This window comes from Opisthocomus hoazin, chromosome 16, assembly GCF_030867145.1.
Source record: "Opisthocomus hoazin isolate bOpiHoa1 chromosome 16, bOpiHoa1.hap1, whole genome shotgun sequence".
In the NCBI taxonomy this organism is placed as follows: domain Eukaryota; kingdom Metazoa; phylum Chordata; class Aves; order Opisthocomiformes; family Opisthocomidae; genus Opisthocomus; species Opisthocomus hoazin.
This window is the reverse complement of record NC_134429.1, coordinates 17358057-17385885: the sequence shown is the minus strand read 5'-3', so window position 1 is coordinate 17385885 and position 27829 is coordinate 17358057. Positions and strand designations below refer to the sequence as shown.

The following is a 27829-nucleotide window of genomic DNA, read 5'->3' as shown; positions in this document are numbered from 1 at the left end:
GTTCCTCCACCCCGTTTCTCCCTCTCACTGTAAAGAACAGGGACCTCTGTTAGAGCAGGAAGCCGTTGCGCACCTGGAACCTGTGCACAAGAAAATGCAAGCTTGTGAGTAGCCCTCTGACAGAGAAGCTCACGTTTGGACATGGTGATGTGCCGCAGGGTGCTCAGGGAGAGAGAACGCTGGACATAGTGCTGACCAGTTCTGGTAACACGACTGGTGGGGTTAGCAGAGCAGCTGAGTTCACAGGAAGGCTAAAGCCTCCCGAGTCTCCTGTGCAGTTCTCAGACACCATTCACAACTTTCCCGGACTCAGTGAAGACATGTCTGCTGCTGCAGAAGGTGCTCGTGGTGTGCTGGCCCTGGGGAGCTGTGGCTAGGCAGGCCAAGGAGAACTGGCCTTTGGGTCTCCACAAGCGAGATCTTGGGCTTCCCTCAGGACCCTGGTGCTGGCCATTGCTCTGTTACTCCCCTGGGTCACAGCTGATGGGCAGGAAAAGGTTTCAGCATAAGAGGAGAATTCCCCGTCCACATCTCCAGGCATCGGGAGCTACTGTCAGCCAGCTAATTAACAGCTGCTTCCCCTTTGCCTTTCTAGATTATGAATCAGCGCTAGCATTTGCCCCACTCCCACCAGCCAGCTTCTCGCGTTACAGCAGTTTCCCACCTTGGCAGTAATGAAACAAAGCTTGTAAAGTAGGCGTATGTTAGTAGGTGTAGTAGATTGATTTACTGGAAAGGAGAATCTGGTCCGCAGAGCTCTGATTCTAAGCGGTTTTGGAGTCTCCCTAGACAACACTCCAGTTTGTCTTGCTCTCCAGCTAACGTGTGCCTGGCACATTCCTCTAAAATCTTTGGCGTTGGCGGAAGAGACGGGAGCAGATCTTCTGAACAGTGGAGATCCATTGGGAGAACTCTCCACAAACAAAGCTGGATTCACACAACAAGCTACAATGTGCAACAGAAAGCACTGGAGCCGGTCTGCGGTGCCAGAATCCTTCCGCAGCTCCCTCAGACCAATATTTACGATGTCTCTGGGTGACTACAGCCCCCCAAGGTCTGGCTAACTGTCCAAGAACTGAACAGTAATCTGCAGGAAACACTTAAAGAGGGAGATTTTCACAACGTCCTTGTGGCATTATTGCTGAGGAGCTTCTGCTGAAATTAGTGGGGAAAATTGACTTAAATGGGAGCAGGACCAGGCCAAAGCAAAGTAGTTTTGAAAAAGCTACGCAGATATGTATTTATCTAACATCACACTTCTATTTCTATCTTTCAGGGTGTGAAAGAACATATTTGTGCTGTATCTACAAACTCCCTGGTGTTTCTGGGCAGCTAGAGTAATAAATTTAATCTCATGTGAGTGTGGGTTTTTAATGAGCCACAGTGGCTGGCATAGAGCAACTGTTCCCCAAGGACTTCAAAATATGCTTAACAGATTAGTGCCTCAGTCCTGCAAAGATATGAATACACGTATGAACAGCTTCACGTGCACGCATTGTCCCGCGAGTTCAATAGAATTTCTTCGTCTGCGTTGGCTGAAGTCTCCTTCGGGATTTTTTGGACTGCGTGGCCTGAAAGGGGTGAGGAAGCAGGGAGTATTCAGCCGGCTACCTGCCTCCCTTTGGCCTGCACATTACATTTATTTCTTCTGACAGTTCAGTGGTTCAGCACAGGACTCTGCCCCATGACATGTCACTGAATGTCCTGCTGCGACCACCTCGCTGAAGGACTAACCTCGCAGCGGGAAGCTCACGGCCCCCGGGCACCGAGCAATTTCATTTCACCCCATGTGCCGCTGCAGCAGTTTTTTCCGTGTAAGCACTGGTGTAATGAAGTTGTACATTAATGCACGGCCCATGAAACGCGACGAAAAGCCCGTTCAGCTCTCAGCGGAGCGTACCTCCTTCCGCCAGCGTCCCCAGAGACCCAGCACACCTCCGCACCCAGGAATCACCTTCCTCACCGCTCGCCTTCCCGCTCCCTAAGAGCCGCACAGCCAGGAGAGAAGCGGGTGAGTATCCCGTCTGATTAACAGGTAGGTAAGGAGAACACACTTGCACGTTTGTGGCTGAACCTTGTTTGAATTAAGGCCCTGGGCTGGAAACGAAGTTCAGCTGAGATGAAAGCAAAGTCGTCTGGAAGCAGGGATGAAAAAATGAGGACACACAAATTAACCCGGCTCTTTTTCTGACGTGTGCCCCAAGACCATTAGTGATGAGAACTGCTCAAAGCCCAGTGTTGATGTTCAGCCCCAAAACACAATACTTGTGGCGCCCGCAGGGGCGTCCGTTCCGTACTGACTCAGATGGCAGGCTGCCACCTCCTGAATCATTCCCACCACTTCCTGCAGCTCCGAGGTGGTCCTCGGAGGTAGCCCCTGCCACACGGCCTGCTTCATCTGTGACAATCCGCTGGCTTATAGCTCCAAGCAGTATTGCTACAAACAGGCTCTTTTTGTCTGGCAATACTGAAAAATTAATCACCTCGGAGAGACAGGACTGGCTCAGGATTGTCCGAAAGGACTGAAACGAACAGAATTGTATTTCCCTGATTTATTTTGGTAAACAAATTAGTTTTAAAAAAGCAAACGCCCCTTCCCTGGAGTGTTTGCGATGCAAATACTGCAGCATTGTGTCGATGCCGAAGGACCCCGAGGATGCGACCCATTAAAGAGCGACCAGCTCGTCCGCGCAGCAGCGAGCCCCGGCGGGCCTCGGCTCCCCGCCGGGTTGCGCCGTGCTCGGAGCCGGCAGGGCAGCACCGCACGGAACCGGCCCGGTGTCCCCCCGAAACGCCGCCGGCTGCCAAGCGCCGATTCCCCCCGCTCGGGACGCGGGTCCTGCGGCCGACCCGGCAGCCGCCGTTCCTCCGGCCCGCCGGAACGGCTCGCTCCGCCCGGCCCCGCACCGCCGGGCCCCGCACCGCCCTCCAGACCCGCCCCTCGGCCCTCCAGGCCCCGCCCCTCGGCCCGACAGACCCCGCCCCGCGGCGGCCAGGCCCCGCCCCTCCGCCCGCCCCCTACCGGCGCTCGGCGGGGCGGGGAGCGGGCCCGGGCGGGGCGGGCCGCGCCCCGGGCCAGGCCGGGGGCGGAGCGGGGCGCCGCCGGGCGCTATTTGGGCCATGTGACGGGCTGGGCCCCGCTTGCCGCGCCTGGCGCCGGGAGGAGCTGGGGCTCTGCGGCTCCGGCCTCCCCGCCGTGGCGGAGGAGAGGCGGCCGCTGCCCTCTCGGCGCTCCGCGGCCCCGGGAGCAGCCTCCGGCGGGGCCCGGCCATGGTCCGGCCGGCAGCCTGGGAACGGTAGGAGCCGGCGGGCGCGGTGCGAGGCGGGTGCCCGCGGGTTCGGGCGGCTCCGCGGCGGCCCTTCCTTCCTTCCTTCCTTCCTTCCCCGGGGCGGCGGCGACCGGCCCGGCTCCCACCCTGGGGCTCCGGGCTGCCGCGGCCTCCGCCTGCCCCCCCCCCCCCTTCCCCCCCCCTTCGCGGGGCCGCCGCTGTTCCCGCAGGCGCGGAGCTACCGCCCGTGCAAGCTGCCCGGAACCGGTGCCAACTTAAAAAAAAAAAGTAAAAAAACACCAAAAAACCGAGGAACGCCAGGCGCGGGCGGCTCGGCCCCGTCTCGCGTTGGCCGGAGCGCGGCGGAAGGCCCCGTCCCGGGGGGGCTCGGCGGCCGCGCCCGGAGCGCCGGGGCTAACGGGGCACCCCCGGGGGCCGGGGATGCCGGGGGAGCGTCTGTCGGGGGGATGGGGGAGGCAAACAGCGGTGGTGTCAGACCGTGGGCTCGCTGGGGGAGTCGGGCCGTTTGTTCAGCGGCGGTGGGCTCCGGAGCACGCCTTACAAGGCCTGATTAATGTGTCTTTTTTACTACCTAAACCTGTGCTAACACAACGTGAGCTTGTGTAATCCCGTACCTGAAGTACCTAGGCTGCCGTTACCGGGAGAGATTGGTCTTGCTGCAGCCGTGTGCTGGAATACGCTGCTTCTCCTCCTCACCGGACTGAGAAGTGGGCGGTCAGCGTGGCTGGTGGTGGCCATGCCTGGGCAGAAACCTGGGAATCGTCTGAGCCGTTGCTCAAGATAAGGAAGTTTACAAAATGATTGTAAAAATGGGAGTTGCTACCTTGGAGAAAAATCAGCGTGGGTTTCCCCCCCCCCCCCCCCCCCCGATAGCGATGCAGGATGGATTTATGAACCTTTTGTCCGAGAAACAGTTGTGGCTTCTCCCACCCCTCTAATGTCTGATTTCTACAGGAGATTCTGCCCTGCGAAGCGCAGCAGTAGAGGCAGCTTAGTCTTGCTGGGTGCAAGTCAACTGCTAAATTACCAGGGCCAACCTGTGGTGTTTCCAGCAACTTGCAGTAGAAGAGACCTGGCTATAGGATGGATGGGGTCAAAGTGGCTATCCCAGCCTAGGGAGAAGGATATTTCTGTGGGGAGTTGATAAAGGAACTACTGGGCATGTGATGGAGCCGTGCTACCGTTTACAGAGTAAACAGCGATGTGGAGGAGCCCTGAACTGGCTTGTGGAGGAGTGTCTCCCCTGAGCAACCAGTGGCCGCTGAGCCTGTCCCCTCCCTGCTCTGCCCGTGTGCCTGGCCACTGGCCCCGTCGTGGCTCTCAGTAGTTGTGATGATGGATGTGTAGAGCAGCAATTTATTCTTCTCTCCCTTAATTCTTAGGAAGACAGGGGGTGAACTTCATCAGGGTATTCCTCTGGGGGGCATTGTATTGTTGCCGTACATCAGCAGCAGGCTTTTGCAGCCTCTCTCCTCTGCTTTAGAGGTTGCTGAAGTGCACTATAATCTGGTTGGAGTTTGTTTGTAAACTTCTCTTAAATGCTTCGGAGATGTGGGTTTGTGTTCCAGGAACTGGCCAGTCGATACGTGCTATATTTGTGTGGAATCAGTTCACTGCTGCTAGATCCTGGATGTGGAAAATGCGCTCTGCTCGTTGCTCTCCTGTGACTTTTTTTCCCCTGGGCTCTTATATTTCCTTTCCTCAGAAAAATTGCAAGCAGTCTGCAAGGGCTGCTTGTCCTGTCAAGTCTGTCTTGTGTGGGCTAATTAAGGATTCATGAAGTTTCTGGAATTGAAAACTGGTAGCTAGTCAGGATGCTGCATGCCAGGCTTTGTGAATGAGCGTGGACCGTGCTGACAGTCACCTTTGCAAGTCACAGTGCAGCTCTGAAGAATGAGATATGGAAGGGATTGCGCTCTGTGGCTGGCTGAGGTTTGTGTCTTGGGCAAGTTTTTTGTGGCTGTTGCCACTGAATACGCTGGAATTGGCACCTGAAAGCCAACTCAGGCTAGCTCTGACGGGCTGATGGAAGTTGTGCTTGCAGTTTTGGGCTGTAGTACACATGTACTGACTGAGTCTGGAGTCGCTGAGGGCTTGTGTTGACAAGGGCAGTGAGGATTAACTGGTGTTGGCAGGGAGCATCAATGAGGTGACCTCAGCTGGGCTGTGCTCATCTTCATGTCCTGTGGAGGGAGGCTTGTACATGTATTAACTAGTAGAATGATGCAGCATTGTAGCAGTGGAAAAGCAGCTTACTAGACCTGCATGGATTACACTAACAAGCTCTGTTTTGGTGAGTCCCTAACCTTGACTTTACCAAAGGCTGGCGTCTGTGGCTGGCTGTGAAACTTGCTGCCCTGCTCCTTTATATTTGATGTGACTTAGTAAGTTAAGTTGCTGGTAGAAGATACCAGTTAGACACTAGTTGCTTCCAGACAAAGCTCTGTAATGCCTGCAGAATAAACTGAGTAAGTGTCTGAGAACCGAGGTTTCCAAACTGCAGGCGCTGGACAGCTTTGCTGGTGGTCGTCGCAGGATGGGTTGATGTCAAGGTGTTGACTCACTTCCAGTTACTGCACTGTTCTGAGCGACAAAAATATCTTCCCTTGAGTTACTCCATATGAGTAACTGCTCCAGCTGCCACTGTTTCAATAAGTAATTGTTGGAGCTGGGAGGGGCTGAACGCAGTTGTGCTTAGCAAAGATGGGATATGTGCTACAGGAGATGGCCAAACACACTACTGAGTGTGAGAAAACTGAGCTTAAAAGTACTAGTTTCCAAGCACATGATGGGAAGAAGGGCTGCTGTTAACTGTGTTTCCCCTGGGACTACTAAAGCAGCATCACCTTACTAAAAGAAGTGAGGAAAGGATTGTTCATAGATTGCCTTTCAACTCTGTAGTGCTCTGCCCTTGGAGGTAATGCTTTGGAAGCTCCTGGGCTGAAGTAAATTGGTCTGTTGCATTGATCAGGGAACTTGCTTCCGGGTGACCATACTTTGGGTGAAGTAGTATCAAGACTAGAAAGAATATATATTGGATCTCTCTGGGGAAGACCAGCAGTCTCTTTGGGCAACTGAGTATGGTAGGAGACTGAAGGAAACTCACTCTTGTGCATGGAAGGGTGCCTTCCCAGAGGAATTAGTGAGGTGTGAAAATTAAATATAATGTCTAAATGTAGTGTTGAGTGTGTGACTGAGTTCCAGCCTTGTCTTACACATGGGAGGACAGAAGTGCAAACCAAGTTATCTGAAGGATGTGAGCATGCTACTGGAAACCAGGGTGTCTGGTTTGGTGCATACCACAGAGAGAACTCATATGATGTTCTTGTATTTGTGCTTCTGCTTGCCTCACCAGCTGAGAGGTCAAGAACAATCTGTTATCTACCCTGATCCTTCCACCAAACAACAGACTGAGACATTTAGCTTCTGCTGTCTCTGCACAGCTTCATGTAAATGTCACGAGGAAACAGTTTGAGAGCAAGAGACTGGATGTCTGTCAGTTTAGCTCTTTTACTGATATGCTTTTGTCCCAGTTGTCTTCCTTGATAAACTGGCAACTCTGTAGTAGACACTTAAGCACACGTGTTGCTAGTGTTAGGTATGTGTTTGTTTGGCAAGTCTTCCCTGACTTAGTTGCAGGCATTTACATTCTTGGTGGCAGTGAAATCTTCCTTCTGTTCCGTGACTGGAAGAACTGACCAAGTACAAAAGCACTAACAAATCCCCGTATGTCTTCGTAGGCAAGGCTTGACTTCCCTCCCTTGCAGCCAGGCCAGCTGGATGCTGCTTTTCCTTCCTGAAATATGGAGGTTTCTTCATGTCAACCAAAATGTCTGTTGCAAATACATCCTATTATGGGGGTTTTAAAAACCAGCAGCTTTCTAATAGTGACTTCTTAGCTAGTCACTAGACGATCTGTCACCGTCTGCCTGAAACAGGGATACAGTGAGATCTTGAAACAAACCTGTCTGAGCTCTGGAAGCCGGCTGTGCTAGTATGGCTTTGATCCTGAAGAGGCTCAGGAGTTACTGATGCTCCAGAATTGCCCATCTGGAAACAATGTGTGACTAAGGATGGTTTTTGTACAGCAAATGTGATTTAAATCTTCATTCTAGGTGTCAGCTGGGTACAGGAGCTGCTTTCTTCTGTAGCTGTGAGGTGGCACAAGCTGCCTCAAGTCCATGTAGTGTTTAAGGGAAGGAAACACAGCAGCCTTACCCTAGTAAAATAGATTTGGTGTGAGCTGGATGCTATATTGAGGTCCACCCCCAGCATGTAAAGGCAGTGAGTAAGGGTACTGACAGAGCAGTCAGTGGAACCATGAATAATGTCTTACTTTTGAGCTGATACTGAGTAAAATTTACACTGACCCAGCCCAATGGACTGCCTGAGTACTGCAGGCTGCCTTTGCAGAGGCCCCTTCTTTGGAAAGAGTACAGAGGGAAGAAGACTTTCTTACCGTGTTAACTATATGTTTGAGCTCTGGGCCTGGACCACTGGGATGAGCACTGCTGGCTGGTGAGATGGGTGCTTGGTGCTGTCTCATGACTGCTGGGGACAGTTCGTTGTCACATGCTGTTGTGCTTGGGATTGGTCTTGAGGTCCAGAGCTTTCCAGGCCAGCTGGTGCCTGTGGCAATCTGACAGTGTTGTGTGTGCCCCAGGGAGCGTGGTTTAGAGGGATGAGTGTAGGGCTGCAAGCCAGGGACAGCTGCGGGCTGATCCTTTCTGTACGTCTGACTTGATGTGTGGCCTTGCTTCAATCACTCGACATTTTGCTTTAGTGTTTTTAGAAAGGGAGGAAATAAAGCTATCTTTTTTTCTTGTCAGATCACCTTTGGCAGGGTTGGATACTAATACCAGGCTCTATTTAATGGGCTCTACCCTGTGGCTCATCAAAGCAGTTGGACTGGAAAAGACTCATGATGCAGGGATTTTGGACAGTGGGGTGGAAAAGGTGGGAAATGTCTCTTCTGTCCCCAGCGTGGAAGTGCCATGGCTAGGAGTGGGGGGCTTAGCATGCTGTCGGCTTTCAAGTGTTTCATTCATGTGGTAGAGGCCTTGTCATCCTCCCTTCTGTTTTTGTGTCATGCTTAAGGAGTATTGAACTTCAGCTTCAAAGATTTTTTTTTTTTCTGATCTTAATAGAGAAACAGCTGCCTGCCCTTGCCTTATCTTTTTCCTCTAACCCTGGAGAGTCTTGTCCACTAACATTTTCTTGTTTTATGGCTCTGCTAGTTTTTCCTCTGCTAGAACATGGGAAGAAAGCCTTCAAACTGAAGCCGCGCTGCTACTGTACAATAGCAAGGCTTTTAACCTGCAAAACTTTCCCTGGGAGGAGAAAGCTTTTTACTTAAAAAGAAAATAAAACCCCACCACTATCTGCCTGATTTCAAAGTGAGAGCAACGACTTTTGCCTTGAGAGCTTTGGGGCAGAAGGTGGTAATGTCTGAATGGAGTTACCAAACATAGGCGCTTTTTTTATAGCCTGGGAGGGGAATTTGATGAAGCTTGTAAGTTGGAGCAGCTGTGTAGATGTTAGTTTCAGACTGCTTTCTTTGGATAGCTGGTATGTTATCAAGTCAGGAATCTGTCCTGAGGAGATCCCAGATGGGGCCTTGACACCATAAATGTACAAAGGCACTCGGTTGCACAAAAACTGCAGAAACAACTTCGTTCTAAAGAAAGTGAGCCACAGATGATAAACAGCCAAGAAAAGCAAGCATGGGGTAAGGCCAAGCCGTCCTCTACATGAGAAGGTTACATTGGCCTCTGATGTTTAGAATTTCTTAAGGTTTTGAGAACTTCACTGTGGATAACTTCTGGTTTGTTTGAATGGTCTTTTGAAAGTTAAACTCTGTTAAATAGAGATGTGAAAAATGCCTGGGTTCCAACTACAGCATTTGAAGGCTTGGAAGGAAGTCCCAGAGTTTGCCCAAGTGCAGTTCTTGCCTGGATACACTAATTCAGTGTCATAGGATGCTTCAGCATCCCTGGGTCTGTAGTGGTGTGGCCTAGTGAGCTGTGCTGCAGGGAGAGATGCGTTGCTTCTCGGTGAGGAGAGACTAATGGCCCTTGAAATGCTTCCAAACAGTGGACTTTGGTCCATGCTATGGAGGAATTGGGAGGCTGGGTGTGTGGAATGGATGGGGTTGGTGCTGTGTTGTCAGCAGTTTTACATGGGGTCTATCTCTTTGTTAGACAGTCTCCACATGGTATGTAAGGGCTAAACTGGTCGTGTTATTGAACTTGGACAGTGAGGGAGGAATTGCTTTGTTCCATACTAGTACATCTGGGACTTGAAGTTTCATGTGGTGCCCAGGTAAAGAAATACCTGAAACTCTGTGGACCAGCTGGTAAGGGGTAAGCTGAACTGGGAGAATTAGTGTTTATGTCCTTATTCCGATGAACTGTTGAACAGCTGCAGAAGAATCCTGTTGACACTTGCTGGAAAGAAGTTTGGGGCCTGTGTGAATCCAGAAAGTACCTGGCTTGACTCCCGTGGGCAGGAGATGTAATTGCCTGGACTTTCTGTTCCGGGCATGAGCTGCTGCAGGCTGTGCTGTGTTGTTACCCGACAGCTTGCTGTCATGGTTCTGCACTACTGGCTTGAACACTGGGCTTCCTGATGTGTCCCACACAGTTTCACTACTAGTGTTCTGGGGTTTTCCGTGTGGCATGTTGTGTGCTTCCAGCTGGAACAACATGGAGCTGGGGGGGAATCAATCTAATGAATGTTCCTTTTTTTTGAGAGCCAGGGCATTGCTTTCCTCCCTATTATCTCACAGCTTTTTTTTTGTAGTGCTGTGTCCCCCTCGCAACAAGGATCAGACCTGCAGTTATAAGTGGTTTCAGCCTCCGACTTGACTCTGGTATTGATTCAGGCACATGAATCTCTTGGATCTTGCTGGCATAGCTTGGTTGGCAGCTGAAGAGGAAAAGGGCAGAAGGGCTGCACACATGGCACTGATTCCAGCAGGATATTGCTGTCAGGTTAGGTACGTGGCACGCTGTCTTGCCAATGTACAGCTGCTGTGTAGAAGTTAAAAAGGGACAGCTAATCTGCTGTGAAGTGGCTGGGAGCTTGCGTAATGGTGCAAATCCAGGGAGTGAAGGTAGACCCACATGGTAATATGCTACTGGTTTTCCAAGTTGTGGGTTTAACTTGCTGTATGCTGGGATGGGGAGAAGAAGAAAGGGCCAAGTGTGTATCTAATGTTTATTAATATGGGTCTGTTTCAGTGGCTGAGTTTCATCCTGGAATCTGGATACTGTAGTTAGTTCTTGATATCTGCCTTAGTTAATTGACTTTGATATGATCTTCTCAAGGCTCAACAAGCTGCTAAATAGTTTTAACTTTAATTCAATGTTATCAAGAAGCAGCTTTTGAAGGAACTGAGGTTTCCTGGGAGATTTGCTCTACATGTTCCCCAGCTGAGTCTTTCCTCTTTTATTGAGGCACTGATGTTCTCTGAGTATGGTGCAGGCCAAGTGGCTGTAAGATGTTGACTTTCAGTAAGATTATTGAAGAGGCAGATCATATGTGCCCACACAGGCCCAAATCTGCCCTTTTGGCATGAATAACATTAAAACCCGAGGCCTTATCTGCGTAATCAGATAAAGCCGGGTGTGTGGACACTGAACTGGATTTGCAGGAGGCACAGCTTTGTGTGTCAACACTTGTAAGTGGGAGGGGACACCTGACCAGAGGAGCCTGGAAGGAGCAGTAACCCACATCTGCAGGCAGGCTGTGGTTGTGCAACTGCCCTCCTGCTTGCTCCACAGCCAGGGCAGTGCACTGCTTCATTAGGGGACGCTTGCCAAGCATACTGTGACACTCCAGGATGGCAGATATGTCCAGATGTTTGCCTACAAGGAACTCCAGTGAATGTGCTGCTTCACTGAGCTAATTAGTTTCGGAAGAGGAGAATTGTTGCTGCCAGATGTACTTGGTGGTATTTTTCTGTAAGGACTTTCTGCTGTACGTGTTTTCTTCAAAAAGGGGTCTGGCTGTGACTTATGAGGTGCCTTTGGTCTTTATCCCTTGATGGAGGGATGTGGTGGTAAGTGCATGCTGGGGTTCCCTTCCCAGCCAGATCCCTGTAGGTAAAACAGCTCAGCTTGCTGCTGTGGGCACAACCATGTGGCAGCACATTAATGGTGGGGGTGAATAGAATTTCTGTTGACTTCATATTGCTAATGGGACATGCGCAGTGTCCCCTGACTAAGCTCAGTAGGTAGAAGCAGGTTTGAGCTTTAGGCCAGAGGGGTGGCACGGCTTTTGGTATGCATCTAGGAACATACAAGAGCAAGGTAAGATATGGCTTATCCTCAGCTGGCCTGCATTTTATGGGATAAGTGTAGTAACACTTTTCTGTGACAACAGAGAAGGGTGCTGTTATTGGTTTTGCTGTCTCTGCTGAGAAACAAGAATTGAAAGGCTCTTAGAGCTTTAAATAGGAAGAGATTTCTTGATGCAGGTAAGGCCTTAGTGGGCACTGGGGAGCAGTGTGTTGATGACCATGTGTGAAGACTGATGACAAATCCCCCTGTATATATGGGATAGGAGAATGGTTTTCAAGCTTGTGGTCGTTAAGGTGAAGAGGAAGGATCCAGTATTATAAGTAGTACTTGTTTGGAGGCATGTGCTCTCACATAATTTCGATTAGGTTGTCTTCAAACTTTCCAGAAATGCCAACTAATCCCCAGTCTAGATTCTTCTTGAAAGAACACTTGGCCTCATGGAAATCTCTATTTCAAGGTGCAAAAGAGTGTACCAAAAGGCTCATCAGTGATTTTACTGTTGAGATAGGCATGCCAAAACAGGATTTAAGAGTATATTGAACACTGCATTAGCACAAAAGCTAAGACACCTACAACACAAGCCGGTCATGGATATCATGTCTGACCCAGGGTTGTGGTGCTGAACAGATACCAGATGGAAGTCCTGTCCTCGGGCCCAAGTGGTCAAAGGAGGTGGCCCAGCAGGTGGCAGGCTGGCAGCAGTGGAAGACATGGCTTTGCAGGCTGCTCAGTACAACCCTTCCTGCTTGCAAGTCTGATGGAGAAGCTGGACAGTCCAATAAATACACGCCTAGATGCATTTATCCTGGGTGAATATCTCTGCAGCCAGCTTTTTTGAGTCCTAGTATGGTATCACGAAAGCATTGGGGTTATCTGTAGGGGATGGGTGTGTAGGGTGACTTAAGCTTGTATTTTCTTTGAGTATTACAAGGAGTAGTGTAGTGGATTGTCTGTAGAAATAAAACCGTAAGGTAAGCTTTTTCTGGTGTGAGGTTTTTAAGGGAGGAAAATACTGTTGATGTGGTGGCTTTGTTTGATATTCTAGACAGTTTACATTATTCCATGTTTGGGAGATTGTGGTGCACTGAATGGTGGGTGGTAGTGGCCTTCTCATTGCTTTCGAATTGATGCTGGTACATAGCAAATCTTGGCAAAGCCATCCAGACTCCTCGAAAGGAGTAAGGACTTCAGTAGCAGCCAAAAACAGTTAAACCTACTTTGGCTGAGACTGACCAGCCTTAGAAAAGACAGAAGCTTAGATATTGAAGGGAGAGGCTAACATAACTGTGCTTATATCACTATAATTCTCACTCACTAAACTCTGAAAAAGCAAGGCAGCTTCTCTCCTGCTTGTTCCTAAGTATATTGAGTGCATCTTTCCTAAAAACACATCTTATGACTCTTTCTACAAGGTTTCTTCGCTCTGTTTCCTAAGTTCTGTTAATGTGTTTCAAACTTGGTTTCCTAATTGGAAACTTTCCATTGATGTCATGGGAGCTTTCTGTGGCCCACATCAAATAGCTTGGCTCACCAGGAATTAAGTGACTGTATAAATGTTTATATTAAATGCTTATTTGGAAGGCATGTTGACTTATGAGGACCTGTGATGTCTGTGGTATGTTGGGAGGATAGGTTGGCTGTACAGCTTTTGTCTTGCCTTTGAACTGTAAAAGTACTGGCAGCTGTTTAATGCCTAGATAAGACAACTCAGGCTTACTTACAGCTAATGAACTTGTCCCATCACTGACTACTGCGCTGCTTCTTGTCTCTTACATTGGAGAATGGGTCTTTGAATGGGTAACCTTAGTGGAAAGGACTTGGATGGTAATGTCTGGAATAGTCACCGCAGAAGGCTGTTGGCCTAATTACAGGTGTTGGAATTTTGCTGTTTTAGAGAGGAAACCCACAGTTTAGTCTGCTGAGAAGCCCCAGGGAGGGAAGGAAAAGATGGTGAACATGCATGTGCTTCAAACTCTGCTTACTCAGGCTTCTGTGGTGGTGTCGGGACACTTGGAAGGTGAAAACAGAAGGGATAAAAACTGTCTTAGCATCCCTTCTCAAATAGGCCTCGGACACTGAGCAGTGGCCATCTCTTTCCTTCCCTGCAGGAGGCTGCTTCTACCTAATTTAAAGGAAATCTATTTTCAAAGCTTCTTGGGGCGTTATGGAACCTTGCTTATGAGCATCATGTGCTAGTAGCTACCATCTTTGCAGTAGACTGTATTAGCGGGTACCTAATCAAAACCTTTGCACCAGTCAGGTTTGCAAGGCTTTCTGGACTTCTGCACTAAATATCATTATCACGTGTGGCTGTGTACTCTGTGTATGCAGGACCAATCTGACGTATGTAGTTATGGGGAGCAGCTGCAAAAAGTGTTCAGTTACCTCACTCTTCAGAGGGCAAAATACCTTGGAAAACTTACTGTTTGAACCTAAGTTACAAGAGCAGCAAGGCTTTAGGTATGACTTTGATATCTTAAGTTTACTGGTGGGCAGAATCTCTTCAGGTGAAGAATGTTTAACATTTTTTTACTGCTCTTTACAAAAGTTACAGTATTGGACTGCTGTGAGACTGAACTGCCAAAAGTGTCCCTATAAAAACTTAAACTGAGATCTCTGGTATGGTACTCGGCCTTGAAAAGAGAGATAGATGCTTGATAGCTGAAGGAGGAGATTCCATTTCCTTTCCATAAACTTTCATTCCTCAAACTGATGTTGAAGATGTCATGGATACCTCTAATGGCAGCCTTTCCATGTTCCAGCATCATGCCTGTTGGTGTAACCGTTGATGCTGAGCTGGGAGGGTTTTTGGAAGTGGATACTTTGGGAGAAATGTTCTTGTGGCTGGGCCTAAAGATGGACTGCTCCATGCAAGACCTTATCTTGTGAGTCTGGATGATTATGCTAACGTGGCCCAGAGTAAAAATTTCTGTGCTTTTAGATATCTGAAAAGGTGACATTTAAAGCTGTTTACCATCAAAAAGCCTGCACATATCTGTCTCTTCAGCCGATATATCCTGTCTCTTGAGCAATGTATCCCCTCTGCGTAGTTCAGAGCACGACTGTCTCCTAACCAGTTCTAGTTACATGTGCTGAACCAACTGATGTGAACTGTTACTTCATGCTCACTTTTTTCCAACGAAGAGGTACTACCACTATGTAAATTCGCAATGTTGGACCTAATTGTACAGATTGGTTTCATTGCTCAAACTAAACAACTGAGGTGCAGCTTAATGTTGGCACACAGGAGGTGATGAGGAAGCCACTTAAAATACCACTTCATTTATAGAGCTTAAGCTAGTGAAACTGTTGCTTACGAATGTATTTTTGAATGTGCCCCACTAAGATTAAGGAACCAATTCCACTCCTTGCCCCTTGAACCAGCCACTCTGGACGCTAACTGGTAGTGAGGCAGCTGTGAATAGTGCTGTAGGTGCATGGCCTGGTCCTGTGTTTTGGCAATAACATTTGTTCTGTGTTACCACAACTGTTATTTCCAGGAAAAAGTTGCTCTTGGATATCTGGCTACCCTACAGTGCAGATGTCCTCCGAAGGCAGCATGTGTATTCCTGCGGCCATGGTTTGTATAATGTGCATTAATCCTTTCATTTTGGCATGCTCTGCACTTTCAGACCTTATTTGTCTAGTTGCACTTGTATAGGGATAAAATTTAAAGCAGTCAGGCTAAAAAGGTTTTCTAAAATAGTACTATGTTATGTGAAGCCTTTTGCTGGATGATGTAAGAACCCAGCTGAAGCTTTTGGTCACCCTGCCCATTTCAAACAGCCATAGCAATTTCCAAGGACCCTTTCAGGTAATGGTGAAAGCAAAACATTGCGTCATGCTGACACTGTGCCCAGCTGTAGGCTTCGTCGAGATGTACGATGTCTCTCTTCCTAATTATGGTATGTCCCGGGTCAATTATATTTAAACACAGAGTCCAACCATGTCATTAAACTTTTTTGGCTAATGACAAGTCAGAAATCTAGTGAGGCATCATCCCAGAATGCTCTGCTTTGGGGAGTTGCTGTGTATGTTCCAGTAAAGCTGGCAGTGTGAGTTGTCTCTTGTGTAATCTGTCTGCCAGGAATATCCTCTTAGTTCAGCACTTTACTGAGAGCTGCTGTGAGATGGCTTGTTGCTTGTGTGTATTCCTGGATGCGGAGGGCTTAACTTACCAAGCGTACTGATGGAGTGGTTTGCTGAATGTTGACAAATGTCTCGGCGCTAGTCTGTTGCATGTTTATCTGGCTCTTTCTTTGCGTTTTTGCTCATATAACCAATGTTGGAGTTACGTAGCTTCTGGCAGCTGCCTCAGAAATAAGAGGTGAACACCTCTTTCTAGAGACTGGCAGTGGGTTAGGTCAGGCAGAGTGCACTGTGTTGGCTTCTCTTTGCTTGATGGCTTCATACAGTTTAAAGGTTAGATCTAGAAGTAGCTTTCCATAGTAACTGCTAATCAGTGGAAGGATGGGGATCCGTGCTTCCACTGCAGAAATCCTGGACTGAGGTAAAACAGTATGTGTGCATGGTAATCAACAAAACATCTAGGTTCTGCAAATCTTGTATTTGAGTCATGTTTCATAGCTAGTTTTCATGTGAACTACTTGTGCCTTGTACTTCTGTGCTAGCTTTCTGGTCCTCTCTGGATGCTTGCCCCAAGCTCTAGCAGATGAAGCTAAAATCACAGGGAAAGGGCAGAAAGTAGTCCTTCCCCACCCAAAACCTCAGGATGGCAGATTCATGGTGACCCTCAGTAAAGCTAGTAAGTCTGATTAGTGAAGATATTTTGAGGTACTTGTCTCAGAGGGGTGAGGGGGTGGGGGGAGTGCAGACAAGAGCAAGGTGCATATATTCTACTCCATGGATAGCTGGTGTGAGTGGCATTGGAGAATATATATTCTGCTTGGTTTGTTTCCAGGGGAAGACCACAGCAAGGCTGCCCTTCCTAATGTTTTCTGTGCTGTAAAAGCTACAGAAAGCTATCTCTTGCCCTGATGCGTGAAGTGCTAGTAAATGCCCTTAAAACAGAGCACAGTTGACCTGCCCTTGAGACACTTCTGTGACAAACTTCCATGCCTCTGCTACAGGCCTGGGCTTGAGCATAGCTAAACTTGTGTTATCTAAGAAACTCAGGATGATCCTGACTCAACTCTCTGCAAAGAACAGAGCGTACTAGGCAGGCAAGAAAGGCCAATGCTTTTTTCCTTTCTTTGGCTGGATTGCAAGCTGTTTATGCCCAAACATTCTGGAGGTGTTCTGCCATGGTGTGACTCTGCTTCTGTTTTGCTGAGGGTGATCCCTAGGAAACTGCTTTCCCTGTGGAGACTTGGAGGGGAAGAGGGAATTGGAAGCTGAAGGGGGAATATTGTGGACTTGAGCAAGCCAAGGCGCTTGATTACACTGGTATGGCAAGTTTGGATTTGTCTGGACTCTTCACATCAACTGGCTGTTGCAGCAATTGGAGAAGAGAAATTGCATCTTCCGGCTATGTTGTTGGATTTGGAAAGGGTTTTTCCACAGCTTTTGTTATGTTTTAAGGGTCGTTGTTTCCAGATCAAACTTGAATAGAAAACAGAAGGCTGCTGCCAGCTTTCTGTCTCAGACACCTTTTATCTTGCATTCATCTTTTCCAAGCAGATGCTGCTTTCATTTCTTCCACTTTTTTGCTACAGGACTGAAATGAACAGCCCTTTGATGCAGGGGAAGAAATTGTATTTCAAAGTCAAGTACCTAGTTAATGTTGATAATAAAACTGTTGTTTTTATCTTGAAGGTAATTCTGTGTTCCTTTGAAACAAATCTGAGGGTTGGAAGCTCCTGAACCCTGCTTGCTCTGAGTTAACGTGCAGATCCCTCCTTGCCTGGCAACATCAGTGACTGGTGGGGTTTTTTGGGTGGGAGATATAGATGAAGCTGAACTTCTCGAGGTGAAGCTGTACATGGGGAAGAAGGTGCAGCCATCGATGTTGATGAGCAGTTTTCCTTGCAGCTAATTATAAGCTGCAGCACATGGCTGATGCTGTCATCAGAGTGCCAGCCACATAGCTCAAGGTGGAGCACAGCAGGGGGAGGGAGCTGAGGAGAACACAAGTCTTCAGACACTTCATTGTAGCATTGAAGCAATCTGTATCCTCTGACCAGACTGTTGTTGTTCCCTGCCCTCCCTAGCCTTCCTGCCTTCAAAGACTTGTACTGAGCATGAGGTTTGTATGAACATCCAGCTCCTGGCTTTCATCTTTCCCACTTAAAAAGATGAGCCCCGTTCCTGTAAGGTGCAGCGCTTCCGAAAGGGTGATGTAGCTTGGCTGCATGCATTGGGAGGACTGTTTCCAAGGGGGATGCTGAAACGTGCCTGTGCTCAAAGGGAGGGCGGCTGGTGGGTAAGGCTGAGCCACAGCATTGCTCATGTAGCAGGTGACTTTGGGGAATTAAGAATTCCTAAACTTAGACCATGGCTGGCATGGCTGGTGGTCATGACATGGAAGAAAAGATGTTGCTGTCATCATTTAGCATGTTACAAGAAATATCTAGTGCAGCAGAGATGCATCTGATGTGCAGGCTATGGGTCCAAGATCTCATCTGAGAGTAGGGGTTAGGGGAAATACCTCCTAGAAAATGGTAGAAGCCAGATGCTTTTGGAGATGAGTTGTAAAAGGCATTTTTTTGAAGGTGGCCATGTTGGGTTTTTTTTGGTTTTTTTTTTGTTTTGTTTTTTTGTCTGCCTGTTTCTGCTGAAACTACTAGACTTAGTGAGGGAGACCACAGAAGGCTTTTTTTCATTTAGACAGGTGCTGGAGGCATTGAAGAATCTGACAGGTTTTCGGCTTAGGAAGCCTCAGTTTGATTTAAAGAACCTGTCATGACTGTGTGATGGATGCGTGTGCAGGGGTGTTGACTTCTGAAAACATCCTTTTGCTAAACGAACAGAATGCTTTCCTAAACAGTGTAAAAAAAATAACTTCCTTGATGACTCAACTGTCTCCTCCTGTGAGGTTTTTACCTTCAGTGATGACATAGTCAATCTCCACAGACCTCAGGACAGGAAAGACCTGAATCTATAGTTTAAGCTGTGAAAGATCTACTGGGTGTTTATACGTGAGGATGTAACTTCAACACTTAACAAACCCAGGATGAAGAGATCTGGGTAAACATTGTAACGGAGTGCTGAGTTTTTCCATGTGGCAAAGTAAGACAAAAAGCCCTGTTTATGTTGCTTAGAGTAATTCATTGTCCAGTAAGAAGGCACTAACAGCTACTGCAAGAGGCTGAACTACATTCACTTGTTTAGATTTATTTGACCTGAGGTTTAACACTTAGTAACTGGAATGACTTGAATAGGGAGGAAGATGCAGAAACCTAAGTATAAGGAGAGGTTTTGGCACCATGAGGCTTGTCAAGCGTTGGAACAGGTTGCCCAGAGGTTGTACAGTCTCTATTTTGGAAGGTTTGCAAGAAGCAACTGCATAAAGTTCTGAGTGACCTGGTTGGACTCTGCTTTGAGGAGGAGGTTGGACTAGAGGCCTCCTGAGGTCCTTTCCATAGATGGAGTTAGTCTATGATTCTATGACATAAGCTTGTATAGGCATCTTGCTGTGATATTATCAGAAGAGTTAAATTCTAGAAGTGGGCAGGCTGTTTTATTAGTTGATAGTCAACAAGACTGCATAGCCAGCCTAGAATCGGGGGGGGGTTGTTGTTTGTTTCCCAGCCTGCCTAAGAATCTTGTAACCAGTTGCTGTCCTACAATTGAATTGTTTCGTGTCTCAGCATCACCACTGAAACTCCTTTACTTTTTAATTAAACTTTTGTATAAATAAAGCTTTCTTCCAATCTTGTCTCAATGTCAAATGTGAACTGCAAAACAAAATCTGACTCTGATTTAACTTCACAAGTACCCCTTGTCCTGCAGTATTGCAGAATACTCAGTAGTGGCAAGTGCTTTTGCTTTGACAATAGTATTGTTCCCTGCAGAGCAGGCTGTCCTTGGAAGGATGCCAGTGTTTCTAGGATCTCAAAGCAGCCACATAATCTTGCTTTATCTTTGTCCTCTGAGCCCATCCATCCGTATGTCGGGAGGTTTTCTGCAGACATCATATAGGGGTTTATTTTGTTGTGGCAATTGGTGGTACTTGGTACAGTGCTATGCCCCTGAATCCTTTGAAAACTTGTTGCAATGCTGTGGGCTGGACAGTGGAGCTAGCTCTTGCTAGTTATTTGTCCCTTCTGCAATGCTGGGAGAATGTGGTAGGAGAGACAGCTGAGGAATCCATTCCTGGGGAGCAGCGAAGGACTTAAGTTTTAAGAAAGCAGACAGTACACTGACCAAGCATCTTCCCTCTCCTCTCTGGGTTTATAGGAAGGAGGTTCATCCTGAATTGTGTCATTACAAGGTCTTTGGGGTGTGGGGTATGATTATCTTTCTGCTCAGTATTGTAGGAAAAACGTTCATATCCCTTAGATCCACAGGATGACAGATCTGACTTGCAAGGTATAACTAAGATGGGTCAAATGTAGCTGTGGCAGATGTTTTTCTTCCTGAGCAATCCTGCCCAAGGCCTTAGCAGCCATGCTGTCTACATTCCAGGCTCAGAGCATGATGTTCAATAAGACAAGCTATAAAACAACAGTTTCTGAACTGTTTGTTTGATGTCAGCCCCCCTCTAAAGAGGGACGTGACTATTATGATAGGTCGAAGGAGCAGAAATAACTTTGTCTTGACCTGGTGGTGAAAAGGTGGAGGGAAGCCCGCTGTACAGGCTGAGGCAGGCTGCTGGTGGCAAGGGACTGCTGGCAGCAGCTTTTGAGCTGGTGGAAGGAAAGAACTTGGGGACAAGCTATGCATGCTGCATCCTTCTCTGCCCTGTTTTCTGCTTAAACTTCTGCGTAGATTGGATTATGCTATGTTGCTGGTCACATGCAGAAAGACACAGTAGCTATGTAGAGGTCCTTAACGGCACTGAGCTCCAGAATTTTCTGATGTCTCATTTGGTTGTTATAGTATCTGGTCAGGTGGAAAAGACTCAGTCAGGAAACTGGTTAGGCCCTGCCTGAGGGGCTTTCTTATTTCCTCCCTGAAAAACAGCAGCAAGCATGCATAGTTGGATGGGAGTCTTTCTGCATCTATCCTCGTGATTGTGGTGGGGTTGCTGTGACAGTAGAAGTCAACACGGTGACTAAACACAGACTGTAAAAGGGAGGATGGAAGGGATGACCTTGCATGTGGAGCATGATTGTTGAATGTGAGGAAAAGGATGCCAGCTGAGTTGCTGAGGATGAAAATGTAAATAAATTGTAAAACTGGAGGAGAAAGAAGCTAACTTTTGCTTGCTTAAATGTCAGGGACAAGCAGCTTTTTGGGAGGAGGAACGGAATAGTGTCCTGTTGGGTATCAAGTGTCCTGGGTGTTGGAATTTGCTCCTCGGTAGCAAGCAGTTTGTGGGGCATCCTTTGTGCTCGTGTTGTTCACCTGCACCTTTTCCCCCAATTCCCTCCCTGTGCTGCAAGGGTGACAAGTGTGCAACACTTTGATTGACCTTCCACTTGTCCAGCCAGTGTTTTCTCCTACCCTGCGTGGTAGGCTGGTGGTGGTATTGCTGCGCATCTCAAGGGGGAAATGCAGATCCAAGGAAGTGATGTGCTGAAGCTTCCCCTGCTGAGTGGCAATGAAGCAGGGATGGAACATAACTTCAGTTCGGCACCAGAAGGCCCTCATTTTGCTGTGACTGAATGGGCTGCTCTGCCCTCCTTTGCAGAGAACAGTATTCTGTTTGTGGTGCTGTAAGAATCTCATGTTCTGCGTGGAAGCAGCAGAGACACACTGTTGTAATGGACCAGGAATCACTTGTTTCTAGTACATGGCCCACATTTCAAATGTTTTTTTTCCTGTAGTGCTGATGAGTGGTACCAGACACTTGCTCAACTTCCCCTCTGGCATAAACGTATTTGATGTAGATACACATACTGAAGCTTCAGACACAATAAGCCTATTTGAGGGCAGCAGGCTGAGTAATCTGGTGCTTGGCAGCTGCTTGGTCGTGGGGATTTTTGCTTTACTGTTAGCAGTGCTTGTGACATCTTTAAATGAAAAGAGGAAGGAGGAGGCAGTAGCTGGGCAACCTTAATATTAAAATAGTTCAAACTGCAAATGGTTTTCCTGAGAGAAGGAATCCCATTGGACTCTACATGTCTCCTGACAAGAGTATACTGTATTGCTTTTAGGAGCAGGGATTGAAATCCTCACAATCTGTTGCATACACTACGTTTTTTCAAGCCATCTATATAAGAAAATGCTGCTTATCAGGCCTATAATACCCAAATCTATGTGATCCTAATACAGTAGGGGCTCAGCTCCTGTTCTCATGCAGGTATTAGTACTTGGTGTGTACTAGGTGACTTCCTTCAACTCTTGGCGGGCTCTGTGTGTTTATAGAGGTGTTGTGCATTGCTGTATTCTGCCTACTGAAAGCAGCACAGCATCTATCCTGGAAAAAACTAAGACTGCTAAACAAGCACTTCCAGCAATTGGGATACCATAGTTTTACTCTTAAGCCTATGAGTGGCAAGCCCAACCGTGTTGCTTCTGCCACCCCTTCAAACACATAGTGTACGAGAGAGGCTTTCTAAAAAAGTGCTTCTAGGCAAAGGACAGCTAAAATAGGAGGTTGACCTGTGAACTGGGTGAGGATAGCACAAGATGTGGCTGTAAAGCGTCTTTGCTCTGGCCTGTTGTCACCTAGGAAGGAGACAGAAGGGGTGACTGAGAACTTTAACATGGATTTCTTTTAATGCAGCTGCTGCTAGCATGAAACTGCAGTGACTCATTGTTAACTGTTTCAAGGGGAAAGCAGCACTTTGTTACCAAAACCTTTGTCCTGATGGCTTGTTTTGTTGGCCAGTCTTGAAGTCATAGCAAAAATAACTTCTGGTACAGGAATGGAAACTCTGGACAGAGGTAGAAACATCAAGCTTCATTTTTTCCACCTGCTGCTCCCTTCCCCATCTGCTGATTATCAGACAAAGCTAATGAATCAAGATACTTAAATGGACATGAGGGATGGACAGTGGGCTGTGTAGGCTGCAAATTAGTAAGTGGAGAAATAACTAAAAGCAGGGAGTTCTTGTGCAAGAGGGTGACTTATTATGGATTATGTGGGCTTCTTTAATGCAAATAGCTCTGAACATAAACATCTACTAGTTAAAATTTATGGTGGCTTAATTGTGGAGGAAATGCCTTTCTAAGTGCAGCCTATCCTGGGATGTTATGGCTGCAGTGCTGGAGGGAAGGAGGGAGAAACATTAGGCAGGCATAGCAACTTGGCTGGGTGCTGACTTTATTTTTCAAACACTGATGCTGAACAGTTTGCTCCACCTATTGAATGGCTTCTGGAGGGCAGTGGCTGTCCAAGTAATTCCTGCTTGCTTCTGCTCCCCTTGTGAGCTGGGGCAAATATCTCTAGCACAGGGTAGTGAAACAGCTTGGGGAACAACATTATCCTGGATTAGTTCCTCAATTCAGTCTTCAGTGTGGTTGCACTGATGCTCTGTTGGTACAGCAGTGTGAGGGAGTGGGATAGGAAGGTCTGGAGGAAGAGAAAGCAGTAACGAATAGACTATTGTTGGACTGTGGTTTTCTTTGCACTGGAACAAGGCCTGGGTTTATGATAATCCTCTGGTCCAGCCAGTAACTACAGGGAAACGGTAGACTGTCCCGCTTTCCCTGCTGCTTGCCACTTCCAGATCAGCTTTCGACAAAAGCTGACTAGCTGATCAACCTAGTCACTGGGTTTGAAAGGCTTTTGAATGAGAACGTTGTTGGGGCAGGTACCTCTGCAGTCCTCTGTCATTCCTGGTCATTTTCCTGACACTACTCGGACCATCCTTTGTTGGTAACTTCACAATTTAGGTTTTAAGGCATGGTTCAAAGGGGGAACGACATCCACCCACCCACAAACAATAAGTATGTCTTGCCTGGTCTGGAAGACATTTAATCTGGTGCTGCTGTGTTCTCAACATGGGTATCTGCATGCTGAAGCACGCAGAGAACTTGCTGTGCTGGTGGAACATGTTGTAGCTGGGGTGCTGCAGCCTCCCATAAGCTGCTCCAACCAGAGCATCAGCTGTAAGCAGCTTGCACTCCAGGACGGCTGCGCTGGTGACTGCCTACAAAGCGCTTTGAGTGGGAATAGCACTGTACGTAAGGGCGTAGTAATTGCAACAACTTACTAGTTTTTCTCCAGGCTCTCTGTCTGCTGTGGCTGTGTTGCTTTGTGCCCCTGCTGTCCCATCTCCCTACAGTGTCTCACAGGAAGAAGGGAATCGTGTGGATCTTCCTGCTCCTGTAACACCGTGTACCGGTGCTGTCTTAGCTCAGACCTGACTGCAAAACCGCAGCTGTTTTGCTATTTCCTCCAAAAGAATCTATCTGGAATGCAGATCTGTGGCTCAAAGCTCAACTTGGCACGTCTGATCTACATCACCAGTATGTCCCCACTGTAGCCTGTCCACAACTTCTGCATGAAAAACAAGTGATGTCTGCAATTCATTTGTATGTATTGCTAACTTGAGAGCCACAGGCCAGTGGTTAGGCAGCTGGCTGATCTGAGCTGTCATCTGAGCACATGACAGTCTGTTTTGTAGCACCAAGCAGGATTCAGATGCTGAATTCTACCTGGATCTCAAGGGTCATCAAGCCAGTCTGCTAGGTTTATAACAGCTGCCTGTAAATACTTGCTAGTAGAATACGGAGTTGAAAGTTGCTTCTGGAAAATAGCACTTCACCAGCTGGCTACAAACAAATGTTCTAGACCAGCAGGAAGTTGGAGAGGAGCGAAGGGGAGAGGTGTAAGGAAGGTCAGTGCTTCAGATGTGCCACATGGGAGGGGACTCTGGCTAAATTTCTTGTGCTTGGCTAAGATGCAGAGCTGTCAATTCAGTGCAGGGTGGTAAACTCGGGGCTCCATCCTGCCTTATGGGGGAAGAGCTTTAGTCGCTGGCTTTCTGGCGTGTTCAGTCAGCTCCTACTAACGGTGTTAACTTTATCATGGCTTCTCTCAGGCCCTGTGGTCAACTCAGCAACCCTTCTTATGCCCTATATTGCTGCTTGCTCTGCAGTATGGACACTTGTTTGCCCAAGTGGCAGTGTTCTGCAGTGTTAAGGATATGTGTTTGGAGTAAATTTCTGTTGTGCAACTCGCATGCTGGGAAACCGGAGCAAATTGCTTCACTGCTTTTAACATCTGTCTGTTACGCTTCTAATAAATAAACTATTTCTAGCCAGAGTCTCATTGTCCTGACTTGAACACAATTTTCGCTCTGTAAAGGCCACAGACCATGAGTAAGCGTGGAAAGGAAATGGACACATCAGACAAGGGGGTAAGGAGGAACTGTGCTGTTCGTAGTACAGAGGTCTAAAGCCAGCAGTAGTAATTGTTCACCCTACATAGCTTTCTAATGCTCAGTGTTCTGAGGGCAAAGCATCCTCCAAGTAGTTTTGGAAGAGGTACAAAATAATTGCTTTAGAGTACTGGTAGAAGTAGACTGACCATAGGAAGACAGACTAACAGTGCCTCATGCCAAGACCGTAATGGCTTTCAGTGACCTAGTCTTCTAAAAAGCTGATCCCAGCTTCTCTGTGGATGCAGATTACTAGCACTCGGGCTGGCTTCCTCTGCTTCTCAAGGGTGGCAAAGAAGCAGAGGTTCTGATGAGATACTTTACTGCCATAGCTCCTTTAAGGAAGGAAAGACTCCAGCCCAACGTCTCTGTTATGAAACAATCCTTTCTGCAATACCCTACAGAGTATGCTTAGGCATGCAGGACGGATGAGAGGTCCTGGATTGTGCCGGTGGACAGGGCCATTCTGTCAGTATGGCATGCTGATCTTAGTGCTGTGCCTGTGAGTACGTGTTAGTCATAAGTGGGAGAGGCTGTGGAAGAATACCTGTTCCACTGTGCTTCTGAAGGCTTATTAGGGAAGAGTCTGTCACTTAAAGTAAGGGGTTGAGTGAGAAGGAGAACTTAGCTCCAAATATTTGACCATTTTAAGACTTGATGCTCACCAAAGATGGCACTGCCAGAGCAGGCGAATGGCTGGAATCTGCCTCTGAGAAGCTATTTTAAAGAGCCTTGAGGAAACATTGTGCCTGGTCTTTAACATGCAGTTGGCATTCATAAAGTATGGGGGAGCTACCTTATACAGAGCTGTAAAGAGTCTAATGACCTACCTTTCTGAAACATCCACTAAATCTGCTTTGTGAGGAGAACCAGCCTGAGTTCACTCTTTTCATTTAAAGAAATACCTTTGTTTCTATGCAACCAAAATTGCCATTTTAACTAGCCTTTAGCAGGAGAGAAGGTCTCTGGCAGGAACTTGTGGAACTCCTTTTGTCTTGAGGTGCTTGCATCATTACAAATACTTTGCGAAGTTGCCTCTTTTCTGTTGTGTAGTAGTATTTTTCTGCTAGATTATGCAGCACTGCACTTAACAGGAACTGGCTGGGTAGGTGGACAGTGGAAACTTGCTTAGGTTGGTTTCTACTAGGCGGCTTAGCTGAGGATGGTTGGTGGTTGTCATTACTTTAGGCTTTAGTTTTTTCAGATGTGCTGTTCTGAGTAACTTCAGTGCTCTGCTTTGGAGATCCAGACACTCCATACATGGTGCAAGAGGGCATGCTGCTTTCATCGCACTGTCTTTCAACATTGCAAAAATACCTAAAAAACCTCTGCAGAAACTGTCTGAATCACGCCAAGGAGAAGAGTGTCGGAGTGCTGTGTTCATAGAGGACAGGTCTTAGCAGCATTGTATGACGACGTGCTCTTGGCTTCCTTGGCCAGAAACCTCTTCTGGTATGTCTCAGGGTGGGCATGCTTGTGCTAGCTGCCTCATGTACAGATGAGCAGAGAGCTCTTGGTGTCTGCTTAGTAAATGAATGAGGATGTTTGCTTAGCAAGGCAGCTTGTTAACTTTGTAGTCTAGGTAAATCAAGCATTGCCAGATACTAAGTGCCTTGTTCTTCCCACCCCTGGCATATCTTGACTGCAGTTACTTGTCAGGGGCCTCTTACTCGGCTGGAGGACTTTCCTTTTTGCTGGGACACGTGCCATCTTTCTTAATCCTCTCTTGCCCAACCCCTGGTGATCTCAGAGTAACTGCAGTTTCACTTTCTGTGGAGGGCACGCAGCCCTGCCAGCCGCTCAACCTGCTGAGCCAAGCTGCTTCTGCTCCTCAGTAGGTGGGGCGGAGGAAGGTGCCCCTGTGGCAACCTCCTCTGCACTGAGCAAGCAGCAGTGAGGCCGGCCGTGCTGCCAGAACTGACGCTAGGCAGTGAGGGTTGCCTGCCCAGCCCTGATGTGAGCGGGATTGCAACACTCCGAAACTAGCTCTAACCATGTTCTTAGTGCAGTTGTTCTGTCGTCTGTTCTGTAGCTACTTGGTCTCTGCTAACGCAGCGCTGGAGGACTTCTTCAACAGCATAGGTGAGCTCACTTTTTTTTCCCCAAGGTTTGATTGGTATTTGATGGGGTGGGAAGTGTGCCAAAGCCAGAATGCTGGTGAAGGGATTGCTTCAGTGGTGGATGGGGTGTCACAGCCTTCCTGTGGCCAGTTTCTACAGTAGGCAGAAATACGCGGTGCAAGTAAGGTGGGTATATTTTGATGCTAAGAATTAACACCAGGGAAAAATGAGTGTCCTCGTTTTTGGGGGCTAAAGTTTGAATGCTATTAAGGCATGTGAGTGCTCTCTCCACCCTAGTTAGGAAGTTTTGTAGCATTGCTGATCCATCTTGGCTTTTAGCTTGGTTTTACAGAAGGTCTACGTGATCAAGGGACCTGTTACTCTCAGCACCACCAAGGGAGGAAGGGGAAAACCTCTGGTGTTGAAGCAGCTTCTAGAGATCAAGTTGAAGGGCTAGCACTGTGCAGGGTCTTTAGGGAGTTTCTGACGTGCTAGTTGTCCACATATCTGAAGGATGTGAAAGGTGAGCCCAAGTAAGCTGCTGCCAGCAGGTTAGTCAGCAAAGTTGGAGTAGTGCAGCTCCTTTGTTTGTTAATTTTGTGGGATGAACGTTCAGCCTAGGAAAATGGACCAAGTTTGCTAAATGTTTTTCTAGTAAAATCATGGAAACCTGAGCAAAACTACAGTGTGTTTGTATTCTCACTTATTAATACTGTCTGGGATCCTTTAGTTCAGCTTTTCAAAGCTGCAAGCAGGTAAATGACTGTGTGCAGAATATATAT

At 47.6% G+C, this 27829-nt stretch overlaps 1 protein-coding gene across 2 annotated transcripts in view; it reads left to right on the top strand.

Moving 5' to 3' along the window:
• Positions 1–1460: 1460 nt before the first annotated feature.
• The window catches only part of SPSB1 (splA/ryanodine receptor domain and SOCS box containing 1), a 39200-nt gene continuing 12831 nt past the window's right edge, over positions 1461–27829 (top strand). The window contains exon 1 of one of the 2 annotated variants that reach the window (XM_075437488.1): positions 1461–2011. The gene's annotated coding sequence lies outside the window, so the exon portion shown is untranslated. Of the gene's footprint in view, positions 2012–3093; positions 3297–27829 lie in introns of those variants that run through there. The other variant, XM_075437487.1, reaches the window with a different exon arrangement.